This window comes from Lygodium microphyllum, chromosome 10 (assembly GCF_053477565.2).
Source record: "Lygodium microphyllum isolate KBCC chromosome 10, Lygodium_microphyllum_v1.1.10, whole genome shotgun sequence".
In the NCBI taxonomy this organism is placed as follows: domain Eukaryota; kingdom Viridiplantae; phylum Streptophyta; class Polypodiopsida; order Schizaeales; family Lygodiaceae; genus Lygodium; species Lygodium microphyllum.
Window position 1 is genome coordinate 63,892,925 of NC_141144.1, and position 18,903 is coordinate 63,911,827.

Below are 18,903 nucleotides of genomic sequence, written 5' to 3' on the forward strand. Positions count from 1 at the left end.
AGCCACACCCCCCAAGTAGTGCACCTTTTTATATTTTCAGGTAAATACAAATGTTGCAAACCACCAACTTCCGAGGCCCACTCAATTCGCTCTTAGCCTCCACCATGTCAATTACTTAATCAGCTTCTCCCTACGATCAATCTTCACAAGGCCCCATCATCATTGAGTCACAACCACCCTTCAGATCACTGAACCCTCATCAACCCAAACCCGCAAGTCCCTTGGGACTAGCACTCCTTTAGGGGGGGGGGGGGGTAATGTTAACCCTAATGCAAAATGGGAAAAAGAAAATTCAAAAATATGGAATAATGAAGAAAAAGGTAGCCATGCAAGGAATAAAATATGAAATGCCAAAAGCGCAAGGGCAACTGCAAAGGTCAAGTTGAAGGTAAATGCGCATTTTATAATTCAAAGGCACCACTAAAACTTTGTAAAAGAGCGCTAGGCTCCTTCTTGTGCAAATTGTAAAACATAGACATGCATAGGTGACGAGATAAGGTAACTAGAAGGTAGGCAAAGATGACCTTGGAAAGATAACCCTGCCATGTAAAAATGGGATGGCTCCTAAGGGATTGAGGGCTTGTCTATAAACTGGTCCTTGTCAAGGTGAATGAATATAAGACCATCTTCATGGCTTGGCACCATGCTAATTTTGGCAAAATGGTTAGCAATAGAGTGTAGACTCATAGGCTATCAGAGAACCACTACCTATCCATTACATTATGCAACATGCGAGTCTACTATTTGCAATTATTAATCTGAAAGAAAATCCTTCACAATTAAGTGTAATCTCAAAAATGTAGACATGTGGGAAAGGAAACAAGCTCTCATCAAGGTCACCCTTGAGACAGTGAAAAAAGAATTAGGGATAAAAGGAAATTCAAGAAAGTATGTGAAAAACCCAAGGTTGGTGGAGATGCCAAAATATTGGCAAGATCTAGTTCTTATTAAAAAAATAGGAGCTATTAAGTTGCATGTAGAATGAGGAATTACAAGTCATTACATAGGTTTTTGATAATATTTTCTCCAACAATAAGCCCTAGATTGGAAAAAGTAGAGTGCCAAAGTGGCTCATAGAAGATATACTAACCAAAAAATGTGGATAAGGTAGTACCTTAACACTTTATGGATAAAATGAATCACAAAAACTCTTACAAAGGCCCAAAAGCTTCATCCTTGTAAAGTCCGTTATCTAGAAGCTAAGAATACCATCATTAATTATGGTGGTGCTATGTCCCATCTTATTGCTTTACAAGCTTGGTATATTTGATGAAAAATAAATCAAGCCTATTTCACCATTAAGCATACACTATGTAAAAAGAGAAAAACAAGAAAAGGGAGAATAACTAGGGAAAAAGAAAAGACAAAGGCAAGAGAAAAGTGATGAGGAAGAAGATAGAGCCTAAGTGGAAAAAGTTCTTAAGCTCCACGTGAAACCCTAGAGGATAAGCTTCAGAGATATAGAGACAGGAAGAATCTAAGGACACGTTGATTATGGATTTCAAGATAAGTGAGGTCGACTAATCTAGGGAGCTCCTAACCACATGATCAATGGAAGTACTTATCCAAAGTATAGAGAGATGTGCCAAGGAGTGGATGTGTCAGTTGGACATTAACACCTTTAGAATATCCTATCAGATTATGAGGGATGTAAATAGGTATGTCACCATGAATTATCGAGAACCATGGCCAAGACAACTAGAATGGAACTACCTAATCCTTGAGGGGGACAAATGAGCCTCATGCACCTTCAAGTAAATCCTCTTCTCCGTCCTTATCCTTGCTGCTATGTTGGACGATATAATATCAAAAGGAGAATGAGAGGTACAACTTTCCAAGAATTCCAATGCCAAGGCCATTGAAAAACATACTCTTTCCAACCATTTGACCTCATCCCTTCATTCGAGTATTTGTAAAGAGATTTTTCAACTCTCCACATCGTACCTTCATTATGACATACAATTACCTATGTCTCCTTATCATAAGACTCAAATATCTTATCATACTATATGAGGAGCATCTTCTACCACTCTTTTCTTGGATGTCAATATAGAAATTGCACTACAAGATACATGCCATATACGATGTCTAAAGAAATGTAGATATTTGTTAAAAATTTACCCCCATTGTCACAAAAATCGTTAGTATATGCGTCCCTACAAATATTTCACTATTTGCAATGACATAAATAATGATGCCTCTCGATGTATTTATCGATGCAAATAGCAACATGTGCACTAAGTTTGTGATGATAAATAACAATGGTTACAGATAAAAAAGAAATGGTAGGGCATGCTATCCTTCCATCCTTCCAGCCCCATGTTTTTTAGAACAATGTTCGATAGAGAAATTATACATTGAGTATAGAATTATCACCAAAACACATATATCATGAGATGCTAGGAAGAAAGAGTCATCGATTAAATATTCAAATAATTACAATATCGATGATGATAACTCATAGAACTATATAGAACAATGAAGTGGGAGCTCACACTCAACCATCAAGACCCACGGACCGCTCATTGCTTCAAGCAAGCACAAATAGCTATCTCTCACTTAGTCGATGTGCTTTTGATCCCACATGGGTGTAATGACCTTACCTTGATGCCTCAATGAGTAGCCTCCTCCCTCAAGAAAGCCAATAGCTCCATGATTCAAGATGCGAGCTCAAGCAACCTCAAGCCTCCTCCTTTCAGCTCCATCCTCCATAGTCCTGCGTGAGACAAGAGAAGCGAAAGCCCCAAGCACACACAAGAAAGCAAGAACAAAGGAAAGGAAAAGAGAAGAAGAAGAAAACCACTTTAGCCACACACCAAAGAATGAGCTTCTCATTCACTTTGTTCTCTTTCCTCTAAAGCAACACACAACTATTCATGAGTACTTTTTTTCTTATAAAGTTCAAAGTATGCTTTCTAATTCATGTGTGAAATGATTTTGTACCTTTGTTTCGGCATGTTGTCGTGTTGCTACGGGCACACTGTGTGAAAAACTCTAGAGTGTAGCTTTCTTATTAATCTAGATATAGGGGTTGGATTTTTAATGGATAATCAAGAACATGGACAAGAGATGCTCAATCACCTCATTGAGAAAGTACAACCATGATCATAACAATCATAATTGGGTATCGAAATCATGAAATTATTTTCTCCTAGAGAAATGAGAAATGGTTCTCATATCATTTTTATGGGTAGCGCCCTTGCCTTGGCCCACTTAGTCACGCATGGCCATGATGTTGTACCGAGCCTACAAATATTGTGTACCTGGGCTCATAAGTTCCATCAAGTCTATAGTCCACTTCTGGAAGGGTTGGCGTCTGATCACTAGTATAAGTTCCATTTTATCCATTGATACTCATTACAATGCTTGACAAATCACACACCATCTTTAAAAAGAGTGGGCCACCATACCTACAAATTAATGCACTTTTCTGATTGTAGAGGTTGTGTCAAAGTATCCTCTAGTGATATATAATTGGCCAACAATCAATTGGTAAGGTTAGGTTTTAATTATGATGTACGTGAGTCATTCTTTCTCCATTGGTCATTCTGATAGACATTTTTCAAGGATTTGAACTATGTTGTTATCCTACTAAGGCATTAAGTTGACCTTGAAGAGTCGAGATTATTTATGAATATGGAATATGTGAGAATCAGGGAGTTAAATAGTCACTCATGATTAATAGTCCACAAACACCATATTAAACAGTTTGGGAATCGGTTATGTAACTAAATATTATACCATGCTTCAAATTGGGACTTGGAAAGATAAGATATATAGTAATTAGGGTAGACTCCACTTTCAAGTAAGGGGATAAGGTTTGATCATGTGGCCAAATATTAACTAGATTAGAAATTCTCCCAAATTGGGACTTGGAAAGACAAGATATATAGTAATTAGGGTAGACTCCACTTTCAAGTAAGGGGATAATATTTGATCATGTGGCCAAATATTAACTATATGAGAACTCCCAAATTTCCTAATATAGTGTTCACAATGAAGTTGTTTTTTTCTTTCCATTCAACAACATAAAAATTGAATTTCAATAACAAGAGAAGACAATAAGCAATGCATCTAGTAGCACAAGGTTTGCTCACAAGATAAAGCAAAGCTTGATGGTCCACAAAAAAAGTTAAGTGCGTAGAAAGAAGATAATGTCAAAACCTCTTTACAATGTAAACCATTGCTAAGATTTTGTGTTTTATGATTGAATAATTCACCTCAATCTGACTGAGTTGTTAGCTGGCAAACCTCACAAGAAAATCCATGTTGTCATTACTAGGCTAGTGTAACACTACTCCAATTGCAATCTTGGAAGTGTGAATGTGTACATGAAATGTGATTGTCTAGTCTAGGGACCTTAAAATGGGTGCTATCATGTGAGCCTTCTTCAATGCTTCATAGAAGGCTTGGTACTCCTTAGTACATGCCCAACTAACTAGTAGATTATAAATTAGTCGAGTAATTATGGCATAATTGAGCACAAAGATCATCTATGAACACCTCAAGCCACTTCCTTTAAAACCTGTCTTTAAAACTCGTGCACATGAGTCTTTAAAAAGTTGCACATGCACTTATTCAACCCAAATGACATGACAATATATGCAAATACTCCCCATTCCATAGCAAAGGCATTACAACCAAAAATGCTTTAAAAAAGGCACTTGTAAGAAAATGATTAAGTTACTAATTAGTTGAGAGTTTGGAAGAATGAAACCATCAAATTCTCTATCACCATTCTCTTTGGCCATTCTCTATCAGTATTCTCTTCTTTGCACTTACTTTCTTGTGACATTCATTTGTGATTGATTTGCCAAAATTTTTAGCAATAGCTCTTCAAATAATTTAGATTCAAGCACATCCACGTACAGACTTACCATTCAGATAGATCCAATTTATACATCTTAGAGAGGTATAAATCATCAAGTACTAAAAAATGAGATGCAGCCTAATAGATTGTGGATATAAGGAAAGAAGCATATAGATTTGTGGGTGGATGGAAATATTTATCCCAACAACCCTTCTATAGGTAAAAATCCTCTTTTTTTCAATATTCATGACTACATAAGATATGTTGGATAAGCTTATAATGGGATGCTTGGCTATTGTACAAGGTTATATGCTCTATATCTTGTTCATACATGGCTCAAATGCAATAAATAAAATAAGCATTATTAATTCCACAAACAAGAATTTTTTAGCTAATGGATAAGATTGACATCTTGGAAAATGCTAATAATTCATTGCAAGACAATCTAACATGCTTAAAGGAAACTCTAGTAGGATTTTGATAGAGAAAGAGACCATTAAAAATTATAACTAGCTTGTGTGTGGGAGTAAAGAAAAGAAGACTAAATCGTGTAAGGAAATATATCTCTAACATATCGGCATTAATATCCAAGATATTAAGGAGAGAATCAATATTTCAAGAGAGACCATGAATAAGAAAGATATTTTGAGGATTCTTCAGTCACCTTAGAATGTGGATTTGAGAGGTCCAACCCTCAAAGAATTGGTAAAGGACTTAAAAGACACAATAAAATCAAATGAAATTATAAAAACATGTGATACTGTGGGTATTAGTTGAAAAGATTATCATGCTATCTCTAGATTATGGTTTAAAAATCATAAATGTAATAGAATACATATATTTTTGGGTTGCCTCGAGCCCTTGCAATATCGGTTGCAAGGACTGCTATGAATCGTAAGATTCCACATGTTTTTGGGAAATACATCCATATTGAAGGGTCTATGTCATATGAAAAGCCAAAAGGAAAATCTATTGTTTTGAATACAATGCACTTAACAATATATGGGTTGATCTAAGAAAAGTGCAGATTGCAATGGTCCACATTTATAAAATCACAATAGAGGAATGCCATGGTGTTTTGAATTTTTTTTTTGAAGTTAGATGAAGCACAAATTCAAAAAGGATAAAAGATGGAAAGAGTTAGTATTTGCATCATGAATAGGGTATTGGACAACAATGTTGGGGGTCAAGCACCAGTGCATAAGTTTTAGTCCAAGATGGAGATTTGGTGGGTTGGTGCAACTCAAGTACCAATTGAGAAACATCAAACATTGAAAATGTTATTTACTCATACATGTATTTCAAACATTACTAAGCCTCAAAGTGAAGTAGAAATGTTGGTCGTTGATGGGGTTGTAATTTTAATGTTGAATGGTATATGAGCGCTAACTTAAAAAGTATCAAATATATGCTTGAAATATGCAATGTAAAAAATGTAGAATATCCTTTTATTTATTGCATGAAAGTGTTGGATCTAAAGATTGGAGCAGATTGCACCCCACAAGGAGAGCCCCAACTAGAGACTCTATAGATTTGAGTAAATTTAGAAACATAGAAAACATATGGGATCCCATTCTTTCAATTTCTCTTAAAAAAATTCATATTTGTACTTTGCATCTAGAGATTAGAATAATTGACAAACATCTTAGGTTTCATCTCGACTATGCATATTGATTAAGCCCTTCTCTTTATCATATAAGTGTATTGAAAAATGTGAGACATTACTCTCAAACATGGATTTTCATGGAGGTCAAGTTCACTTAAGAAAAGATCCAACACTTTCAAGAAAAACAAGAGATGTCTTGGATGATGTTTCTATGGGAGGCTAAAAAACCAGAGGCTTTTTAGAAAACCATATAACAAAATAGGTGAGTATTACTTGGGAGTATTAGAGAGAGTTTTGTGGGATAACCATAAACGTTGGAAGCATACTGCGATTTGCATCTCTAAGGATGGAGAGTTGGAGACACCTCAATGTTTTTCTAAAGCTCCTCAAGTAACAAAATACAACATATATATATCCAGAAGAGTTCAAATGTTTGATTACAAATCTTGTTTAAGCAATAAAGGTGGCATGGGGAGAAAAGGATATCACGTTTTATTTGGTAAGAGAGAATATTTAATCCAAGTTTTCTTTGATAAATTTTCCAATGGTGTAAAATGATTGTTACTCTCTTGTATTTGTAGAATATCTTTCATATGGCCCTTACTTTGTGGATAAGTAAGGCCCCCTAGAACTTATAGTGGCCAAGGCATGAAAAAATCTCATTATCAAGCATGTACAAGTTTTTTTCAAAGCACAAGACAACATGGAGGAGGAGTTAGGAAAAGAAATGCTCTTGAGGAGATATTCAATTGCTTTTTTGGACAACAATTTTAAAGAACGAATACTAAACATGACAATGAAACATGAGATTTCATTATATTCTTCAAGATAGAAAAGTATTAAGCTATCTCTCAAGAGCTTTTATATCTTCATCCTTAGGGATCTTCCCTCTATAATATACACATTTTATTCTCTTGTAGCCAACTATGGATTTTATATTATTTTGATTTGCCACTAAAGAATAAGATGAGAGGGCCAAAAAGTATCATGCTTTTGAAGTAGAGAAATTATTACTCTAACTATAAATCCTAATTGCTATTATCTTCTCTAAAAACATCACCTTGTGTGCATTATACTGTAACCAAGAGAAACCAAGTAGCCTTGTAAGTTCCTTAATATATAATATAGGCCATGTTGCTTCCTTTGAGAAGATGTTATGGAATACTAAGAAAAGATGAGGATCAATCCTGGCAAAGTAATGGCCAAGTGCAACATCTTCCAATGAACTACCACCAACTCTCAACCCTTTGTGATCTTGTCCTAAGAAGTTATCAGAATCTTCAATCTCCAACTGCAAAATTAAATACGAATATCAAACAAAAGTCAAAATTAAACATATCAATGTATCTTACAAAATTTGAGATAATAGTACAAATTGGTTTTCATCATGCTCTAGCTTAGTTGGTTTCCATTTATTAATTGATGATGATGTCTCATTGGTATCTTGCAATTCTTTAACATACTCTAACTGCTCTCTTCCAAAATTGGAAATTCTAAGTCCGTCTTGAAGATAGTTAAACTCCTCACATCAGTAATCCCCAACTCTTTCTCCGTATCATTTGCCTTTTTGAAACAAAAGAAAGGGATTCCCCTGCATCAATAAACTTGTCATATGTAATTTCAGTATATAGTTTAAGTAACTCTTCATTGGATTCATTTTCAACATCAACTATGCCATTTGCACCATCAAGAGCCTCTGTAATGGTTACTAAAAAATAATCCTCCCTAAGATTAAAGCCTTTGGATGCTTGATAGTAGTATATATTCCTTTTTCTTAATAGGAAATTTGGAAGGGAATGGATAGTATAAAAGAAGGGGAGTGAGACACAATATCTACATTTACATGGCTTTCTTTAATTACACCCATAGCTTTGAATTGGGTGACACTAGTTTATCAACAATATATGCTTATTTTGTTGAGGGTCCAAACATTCCTCTAAATCCTTTTTATTTGCCATCTCATCCAAAAGGTAGATGCTATAAGATTTTGCTCCCTCCAATTGTTGTTCGTAAGATTCAATTGGATATTTAACAAGAAAATATACAATAAATTCATTTTCTTTCAACATAAGCTTGCATTTCTTAGAATGAGCTCCACACTTCCTTGTAAATAGTGACTTCTTTGAAAGTGAGGTCCCAATAGTTATATAAAAATATTCATTTGTATTCTTTTCAACCACAGTAATGCTAGACTTTCAAACTTATCAAAGTCCTCCACACAAAACTTTTTACAAGAACTTGCCACATGATCAATATCCCAATTAGGTTTTAGAATATCCTTTGCAATCACATAGTAAGATAACTCTATGCCATTCTAAAGAAGAAATTCTAGGAGCATTTCTAAAGGAGAAACCTCTGTGATTTGTGACAATCCAAGAACTCTCAATGGTGAGTTACCTTTGCCAAGAGAGTTCTTAGGCATTCCCACACTTGTTGTTGAGAATGAAGAAGAAGTACATAGAATTTTAGGAGCATAGGCAGCACAAATTGAACCCCTTGACCACCCTGAAGAGAATCGTTTTATTTTCCTCTTTCGTGTGTCCACATTTGGGGATCCTTGAATATCTTTTGCATCACACATCCTACGGTCCATGATGTGGCATGAAGAGAGGAACTCAAGCACATCAAAAATGCATCCTTGCTTTGTCTAGTGCAATGTCAATAGAACACAAAAATAAACTTGCACGCCTGACAAATGGCTCTCCTCGCTTAGTATCCTCTTCCAAATAACAAGAGAAAGGAAAAAGCATGAAAAATAAGAGAGAAGACTTAGAAATAGTTGTAAAATGGTAGGATAATTAAGGTGCAAGATCGGGTAAAAAAGTGTACAAGGGCCTTGCCACTTGTATTTATACTCCATTGGGGTACCTTGTTACATGGACGGTAGATCTTGGAGAAGACAAAGGAAGAGCTTCACAACCTAGTCAGGTACTCTTACTCACACACTCTCTTTCTCACTTCCTCACTTGCTCTCTCTCACAATGAGAAGCCAACAAGGCAAGGGAAAAATTGGCACACACAAGAATAGCCATTTCCATTATCCTTCAATCTTTTTATACACATTTTCCAATGTTAGGATTTCCTCTTGACCCTTGGGCATTACACCCATCTTTTCACCATAGACTAGTCTTCTTTATGCACCTAATTAGTATATCCATGCTAGTGCTTTAAATGAAATTACAATCTGCATGGGAGATAGCTGAACTTTTGATACATCACATGGTTTCTACCAAAAACCATTAATAAGCTTTTCAAAAGTTCTATGGCTTTCTTATTCTTCTCTTTATTTAGGTTCTTTCATTAAAATAGTTAACAGATGGCAATTTTCTTGAAGGTCAAAGGTGTTTCGAATTACATATGAAGGCTAAGATAAGAAGGATTAGGAGTAAACACAAAGTAAAGTAACTCATTCCCTATCCATGAGTGATTGTCAGAGATAGTATGATGATCTATTTTTACGAATTTGAATCATCACTATTGCATGAAAAAAATTAGAAAGGTTGTTGGAGATAAACATTTTTCGAGCTATATATAGCTCACCCTATCTAGGCTAGGTCTCGCATATATATATGAAGATTGTGATCAAAATGAGATAGTCTTTGGAAGTGTACATGGTGTGTTTCTTCTCTCTCTCTCTCTCTCATCTCTACATATATTTTCTCTCTACATCTCAACATGGTATCATAGCTTTCATAATCGACTATACCAATTCCTTGAAGAAGACAATCAAGAAGTATACCTATGTTGTACCTCTTCAACTCTTGATTCATGTTCTTTTCATACTTAAATTTGATGTATTGTGTATGTTATGAGCATATTATATTATGAAATTTAAGCATAGAAGAAGGTCACTTGATCATCATTTAGATTGTAGATATGTTGAATTGTAAACATGTCTTGCTTCTTGGACACCCTAAAAGTTTCTATTTGGGAAACTCTTACGGAAACACCTTTCTCACAATCTCTCTTCCTAGCAAACTGGTGCTCAATTTGGAGTTTTGTGTCAATAGTTATATCAATTCAAGTAAATTGGACTTGAAACATGAAAACAAATAGGACAACAGCTTTTTGTGAAACTGACAAACATGGAAATAATTTTAATCAAGCTTGTATATATTTGATCGAATATTCACAACAACGTAAATGATGACACATAAATCAAGAAATAGCTATGATCTCATAAGATGACGCACATTCAGAAACAAATTGACTAAGCTTTACTTGCTCTCAAAGGTGTCCCTTTCCATGCTTTACATATAGAAGTCATCATGGTGGTAGCTTCTCTCGTCTCAAGTTTCCTAATAGACATTGTTCTCATTGCAATAGAAATGGTCACACTACAAATGATGTTGGGCTTAACAATATGATGAAGAACATGGTATTACAAATAAACAACCAATTGTACCCAAAGATTATTCTCCTTGTGACTAATGCAAGAAAACTAATCATCCAACCCATTTATCTTTCAAGAAGAGTTTTGATTTAGATCATAATAGAGCATATACTACCACACATGACAACAATACTAAAGATGCAAATTGTGTAAGTTTTTCTATCTCTCCTCCTCCGGAAAGGATACGTCATGTTTGTGATGCATCTCTTTTTATTATTGACTTTGGTGCTACAAAAAACATGGCAAATCAATCCCAATGGTTACATAATGCCCGAGGAATCCACTAAGGTTTACCATATAGTACCACGTGAGTGTAAGGGAGCAGGGTTATTTAAGGGAAGAAAGGTACATTTTATAAGGTAAGGTCCCTTAACTAGGGGATAGATAAGGGGTATTTTCATATATTTCTTGTACCCAGGTGACGTCTCCTTATTACTACTAGTGAATCTCTCGTGCCTATAAGTACCTTCTCCCTTACAAAATAGTAATGCACCTCAACGTGTTTTGTCTTAGCTTGGAACACTAGGTTTTTAGCTAATTATATGTTGCTCATGTTATCCAAGTGAATGACAATTGGACCATCTCCCTACACATCCAAATCACCCAATAATTTTTGCAGCAATACCACCTCACATGATGCCATAGTAGCACCTCTGTACTTGATAAAATAATGGTAGGTTACTTTTTGCTACTCCACATAATTACTACACTACTAAGGTAAAACATGAATCCACTGGTAGATCTTCTATCTATGCTACTAGTCCAATCTACATCTATGTATCCAAATACTTGTATACCCTTAGCTGCCTCATGAAAAAGTCCATAACGTAAAATGGATTTTACAAACCTCAATATTCATTTAATTGCATCCTAGTGAGGCTTTCCAATCATCTACATAAATTAATAGACAAGGCTTACAATATAATTCGAGTCTAGCTTGTAATAGTCATGTAAATCTACTAAGAAATTGAAAGGTGACACCAACTATTGAACTTAATGCTATGGAAACTAGGTGCTAAAAAGATATTTACTAAGGTTAAGATTCCTGAATTCATGAAAATCAATGATTGACGACTCCTTTGTATTGCACACAGTGAGATAGTCACCCATCACTTTTGGCACTATGTGGAGGCAAGGAGATTGTCAGAAGGAGTGAGAGAATGGACCCATCTTGTTGGGCTAAATAATACCATTAGGATGCACATAGCCTCGTTTTGTTGATAAAGGATCCCTAGATGAGGAGTCCTTAAAGCTTTGGAAAGTAGTAAGAGCCATTGTTCTAAAACTCATTTGGACCATTAGGAACAAGGTTTTCATAAAGAAGGAAAATAAATTTCCAATAGATATTATGTTTAAAAATATAAAGCAACGCTTTGGCTCTACTGCACTTAGGAAAAATGACCAAGTCTTGAAGGTTACCTTTAAGCACCTAGGTAATAGTTGAAGCATTTTGGCTTATTTCTATTTCATACTAAAAATAAAAATTATATGAACCTATCTTAGCCTAAAATATTTTAACTCACTATAATTAAGGAAGGTAACGAGTCTTTTTTACATTAACTCTTATTAAGAACTAACATAGTCAATTTACTCAATCAAAACATTTTCTATAAAAAAAGGAACCAAATTCCATTGAGTAATACTAATAAAATAACTTACAACTAATCCTCATTAGAATTTATAACTTACAACTAATCTATAAAAGACACCTCCCTATGGTCAATTCCAACTTTAACAAATTTATAATTTTGTTAATAAGATAGATCTCAAATACCTAGAGCAATGCTTGAATTTCGTATATTCTCCTATATAGAAAATTTTGAGAGAATGTAGGCAATTCTTCATACATACATATAATTCCCTACCATTAGAAGTGAAAAGTGACATTCTTACATTCTCTTATACAAGAAATTTCGAGAGAACATAGGAATTCACTACAATGATGTATAATTCCCTACTATTAGAAGTGGAAAATCAGATTATCCTATTCTCTTATATAGGGAATTTTGAAAGAATGTAGGAAATTTTCTCTTTTGATGTGTAATTCCCTACTAGTAGATGTAGGGAATTTGACTCCTTAGTTATATGTATGAAATACATGGATACATATATGGGAAATATCAATGAATTTCCTACATTTCATAAAATTTTATTGTGCCTATTTTGTTATGCTCTATAACTTTGATAGCAAATACCACCATGGCCTTAGCCACAATCTCCATCTCTATTAGTAAAGTAAAACACATGTTTAGCCTTGCACTTACTTTGGAAAAAAGAGGAATATAAGCTAATGTTCTTCTCCTCAAGTATCAACATAGAAATGAGATATGCAAAGTGAGAGATATCATCCCTCATATTCATAAATGACCTGAACCTCTTGTACTCATCTCCAAGTCCATCTAAACATGCTTGCATAATATCATCATCATTAATTGCTATGCTGATAGATCCAATTTCTTCCACAATACTTTTAATCTTTAATGCATAATTATTGATGGACACATTTGATCTTTTAACTTGATCGCAATCTAACTTGAGCTACAACTTTCTAGGCTTTATCTTGTTGAGATGTAGCGAGAGAAGATATATAGAGACATGTGAGAGAGAGAGAGAGACCATGTACACTCCCAAAGACTATTTCATATTGATCACAATCTATATATATATATATGTGTGTGTGTGAGACCTAGTCTAGATAGGGTGAGCTATATATAGCTCCAACACCCCCACTCAAATAAAGATCTCTAGTAGCTGCGGATGAAAAAACCATTAGGGAGCACAAGGGAGAAACCCAAGCTCCTATATACAAATGCACAAACATGTTTAAGAAGGATTATTGTGTGCATGTAAATTGAATCTGTATATGTGAAGTGAAACTAAATATGTATGTATAGAGATGACCAAGAGGTTTGGAGGTGTATGTGCATGTGTGAAGTGTATGGTACCTACCAAGAGTATGTACAGGGTCACTACAATGTTATTGTAAATTAATTCCCAAAGATTTAAGTTGAGACAACTCCAAGTTTCGAGCGTAGCAAAATGAAGTGTGCTTCATTGAGTCCTTTAGTGAATATATCAAACATGATTGTGCCTTTCTTTACTTGATATTGAACATAATGATAATGCATTGCAATATGTTTAGACTTGTCATGTTCATTATAGTCTTTAGCAAGACTAACAGCACTTTGGTTATCATATTGAAGTGGTGTGCTGGAGAGAGGAGGATGGCCAATATCTAATAGAGCTTGTCGAAGCCATACTAACTCATGAGCCACTACTAAAGATGCAACTACATATTCAACCTCCATAGTGGAAACACCAACACAACGTTGTTTCATCCTAGTCCAAGAAACAAGATAACCATTGATAAAGAAACAATTTTCTCTTGTAGAATCCATAGATGAGTGAGAGCTTGCCCAATCTACATCTATATAACACCAAATTTGAAGTGAATGTAGAAAATCAAAGTTTTGTTGGTACTAATAAATTAACCCAAAATCTTTAGTGCCTTTTCAAATACTTCAAAACTCATTTAGCTACTGTAGACCAATGTTTAAGGCACAGAGAACTAAGACATTGTCCAAGAAAATTTGTAGCAAAAAGAATGGTTTCTCCTATCCAAGAAGTAATTGGTATTTTACCAGAAGGACCAATCATAGAAATATCATTTTGCACAAATGCTACTATTAAGATTGCTTCAACCCAAAAACATTGAGATAAGTTAGAATGAATCAGTATACATTGCATGTCATTGAGGATAGTCTTATTTTTCTGTTCAAGAATACCATTCCATTGAGGAGAGTAGGGAATAGTATATTCAAGATGAATACCCTAATTATTACACTAATAATCAAAATCATCTGAAATGTATTTCCCACCACTATCATTGTGAAGTTTCTTGATATGTGACGACCAGTATGAAGTTCTGTAGCCTTTTGATATTTCTTAAAAGATAATAAAGCTTCGAATTTGTGTTGCAAGAGAAAAACGGTGGTGTATCTTGAGAAGTCATCAATAAAAGTCATAAAATACCGATATATGAGATTTCGATGGAGAAACTGTCTACAAATATCACTCTGAATAAGATCAAGTAAATCTCTTGAATGAGTCGTGGTGGAAATGAAAAAGGTTTTGGAAAAATTCTTTCCAAGTGCACAATATTCATGAATACGCACGTGAGGACGAGCTTTAAATTTGACCTTAAACAAGGTCACACTGATAAAGATTAACAAGCTTAGAAAAATCAAAGTGAATAAAGAAATGATGCCATATTTTGTTGTTAAGATCACTAGAAGCTGTGACAACATTTGTAATAGCATCATTTATTTTTCTGAAGAAGAAGAAGAAGATGTGCCTTGATGGAAAACCTTCTTATCGCTGGCTCTCTCCTCTACCGTTGTGTCACGGATCTCCTTGACATCCCCTCAGGCTTCCTTCTCTACTGATCATGATGGATCTACCCTTGTGCTCCCTTCTCCTTCGTCTTCAACGAGGGAAGGGAGAGTTTGGCTCCCTTCTAAGGCGCATCCACAAAAGCTGGTTAAAAAAAACCAGCAACTTTGATACCTAGCAAAAAAAAAAAGAGTAGCCTACATACCTCTAAGAAGAAAGGAAAAAGGGATAGAAGAAGAATAAGAGAGGGGGTGGGAAGTGTGATGGAGAAGGAAAGGGAAGGGCTTGAACCAGAATGTCACTCAAAGAACTGGAATGCCCTTGAGCAGCAGGACGTGCAAAATTCTACCATCCCCCACTTGCTCGATTGGGCAAGCTGTTCACTATTGAAGAGAACAGAGAGCGAGAGCGTGAAAGTTTTATCTCTCAATTCCAAACCGTACCTTCCTCCTAGAAACCATCAAGCAATGTGCTTTGTTTTCTTCTTCACGACCTTGATGCTTTCTGCACAGAAGAGAAGAAGAAGAAGAAGAAGAAGGAGCAGCGTGGGAGCCTATGAGCTTCCATTACAAGAGTGGGTTTGGTAGATAACAGTACCACATTCCGTTCTCTTGTGCGCGTGCTAATTGAACCATCTCATATGAAAAGGAAGAAGATGGAAGGAAGAGAGAGAGTTAGAGAGAGAAGTAGTGAGGGAAGGAACGTGAATGTGATCTTGAAAAGGGCACTGTAATCAAACAAGCCATCCTTCCACCTCGATTTGGAGCTATTGAAGAGGTACGTTTAGCTGTGGCCGGTTTGACGAGCTTGACATCAGAGTCAAGGGAGCTAGGTCTTCTCTGTCCATGGTTATTCACAAGCAAAATGACAAATAAGACGATAAAGCAAGTCCATGCTTTCAAGTCGTGCTAAGATTCATCGATCGGGATGAAAGAAAGGGGGCGGCAGGAGAGAGGGGGAAAACAGGGGAAGGCATGCAGAGAGAGAAAAAAAAAGGGGGCCACAAATCGAAGGTGGGTGGAAACAAATGTCTAATTTGAACAAAGATGCCAAAGTGGCCAACAAGGAAAAATCGGATGGAAAAGCTACGAGGAAGACGTTGCGACACTAGAACAGAGACACAAAAGAGAGGGGGGAGGAGGAGGAGGAGGAGGAGGAGGAATCACCCTCCCTTTGCCATTGGCCCCATCGCACATATGGATTGACATGCTGCACCCACTCTAGTGGCATTATTATCTTCATCAGCATCAGCAAACCTGGTCATGCTGCCCGCCTTCCTCCTGGATGCCTGCTACACATTCCTCCCCTGCCGCCTTGCTCTCATTATGAAGAAGAAGAAGATGTTGAAGAATAGATAGTTCAGTCCTTCAATGGCTACTCCTCTCTTAGTCCACGGTGTTGCCTTCTCCCCTTCGTTGACACCCTACATCTATGCCTCCCTTTCAACCGCAAAGCAACAAAGGCAGTAGCAGCATATTCGAAAATGTATTATGTACTTCACAATGGGGGAGCGATAGAATTTTGCATGTCTTGGCTTTCCACAAGAAGAACAAGCACCACACGGATACAGAGATACAAAGAGAGAGCATGTAAGAGGTTGAGGATGGTGAAATGCAGAATCGAGAAATCAACGAGCACGAGATTTCACAGTCCTCCCTTGACTCCTTCACCGATCCATACAGACAACCCTAACTTTGCAGTTGTGCCCATGGATGCCATGAGAAAGCTCTCTATGCTCTGCTCTTGTTCTGTCGTCTCATCATCCCACAAAACCCAACAATTAGCACAAAATCAGATATCGAGGGAGAGAGAGAGAGAATGCCCTCAACCACCAAGAAGTACAAGGCGTCGTCATTGCATTGTGGTCTTGCGAAGGTAGAGAATACGGAGGAAGAGGATGCTCCTTGGCAAGGCGTCGAGGCTGCAACAAATCCCATCCTTCTTTTCCCTCAACCCTAATGAAGTACCAAATGCCCTAACCCTTAACTTTTAATGAAAAAAAACAAATAATATATTTAATTTACTAAAACACTTTTAAAAGAACAAAACAAATGCATGGTCCTATTCTATATTGCCTCTCAAATGAATCTCTAAGCTCAATCCCTTTGAGACCCCTTGAAAGTACCTCCATGTCCTTTCATAGTCCCTTCATCCCCCTCTCTCAAACTTAGCAATACTACACTATTTCTCTCGAGTCTCCACCATGGCACCATCTTCATCCTCCTCTATGGTGGCCTTTCCCTACTCTTCACCTCTCCATCCTTGCCAATATATTCCTCCCACACTGAAGAGTAGGATCCCCAATATTTTCCCCCTTTCATTCTCTCCAAATTCCCTTGTCCGTCACCATTCCTAACTTTCCCTTTCCTTCATCTCAAATTGGCAACAACCATAAGGAAGTGCAAGAAAGAATAACCTTTTTTTTTTAAATACACTCTTCAAAAAAAATAAAAAATAAAAAAAATAAAAATAAAAACTAAGCTTATCTCAAAAGGAACAACCAAGCCCTATTCCCAAAGTATCCTTGGGCCTGCATGATGGAGTCTTTTTCCTTTCTACATTGGACAAAGAAGCTGTTGTTGTGATCATTGTGAAAGGCAGAACTCTATCCTTTGAAGACTAGTAAATATTTTCAGTGTGGGAGTATTTGAGGTAGGAGTTTCCTTACTCTGGTGGTCATGGATTTGGAGTCCCATACCCTACCATGGCTAGGCCTCATCCTTATGATCAAAGCTGTTTTACTAACAATTTTGGAAGTTGTTTGTGTTAGACAATGGTTCTTCTTTGACAAGGTTCGCGAGGACGCTTCACGTTTCAGTGTGGGAGGAATATGATGACACCCAAAAGAAGCATAAAAACAAGGCACAAAAGAATCCAAGCATGCATCATATTTTCATTTTTTGTCAAGAGAACAACATTTACATTGTTTCAAAATCACTAAAATACACACTTACATGAGGGGGCCACATCCACATCCACATCCATCATAAATAAATGATATACACAAAAGTGTTACGTGCATGCATTTGTGAAGGGTCAGAATACTCAAAATTAAAGGCCAAAGGTCTTATAATATCAAATGTATCAAAGTTTCAAAGAAATAATAAAAATACGAAGGGGTGTGCTTTTTGGGGAAGAGGTGGGGTGGAGTGCACTAGTGGTTATGTGCCGCTTTCCCTTCCCTCTCTTGTCGAATTCACATTCTCTTTTTGGTGGTGCAAAAAGTTGTCCTCTCTCCTCTATCTTTTGTGCAGAAATTCTTCTTTTCCCTTTTGTTCTTGTATAATGGTTGAAGCTATGGATGAAGATGATGAAGATAACGAATCGGTTCATTATTAAGTGGAAGATTTATGGTTTCTTTTCAGTTTTGAGATTAATGGCTCAGTCATGTGCATAGATTTTGCACGCTTCTACCTTGGTTTCATGTTCATTTCCTGGCATGGGAGGGTTGTTGCCAAGTAATGATATCATTAGGGTAGTTGAGATACTAAGATGTATTAAAGGGTAACATTTCTCAAATCATATCTACATACTATGCAGATGCAATTTTTGTTGAAGATAGGGATCATTCAAATGTATTAACCTAAAAATGTAGTCCTTGTCCATGCATGGATGTGTTTTATTCCAAAAGATATGGATCATGCAACGTTATCATAGATATGTTGTTCACAAGATAGAGATCATGCAATGTTATCGATTTGA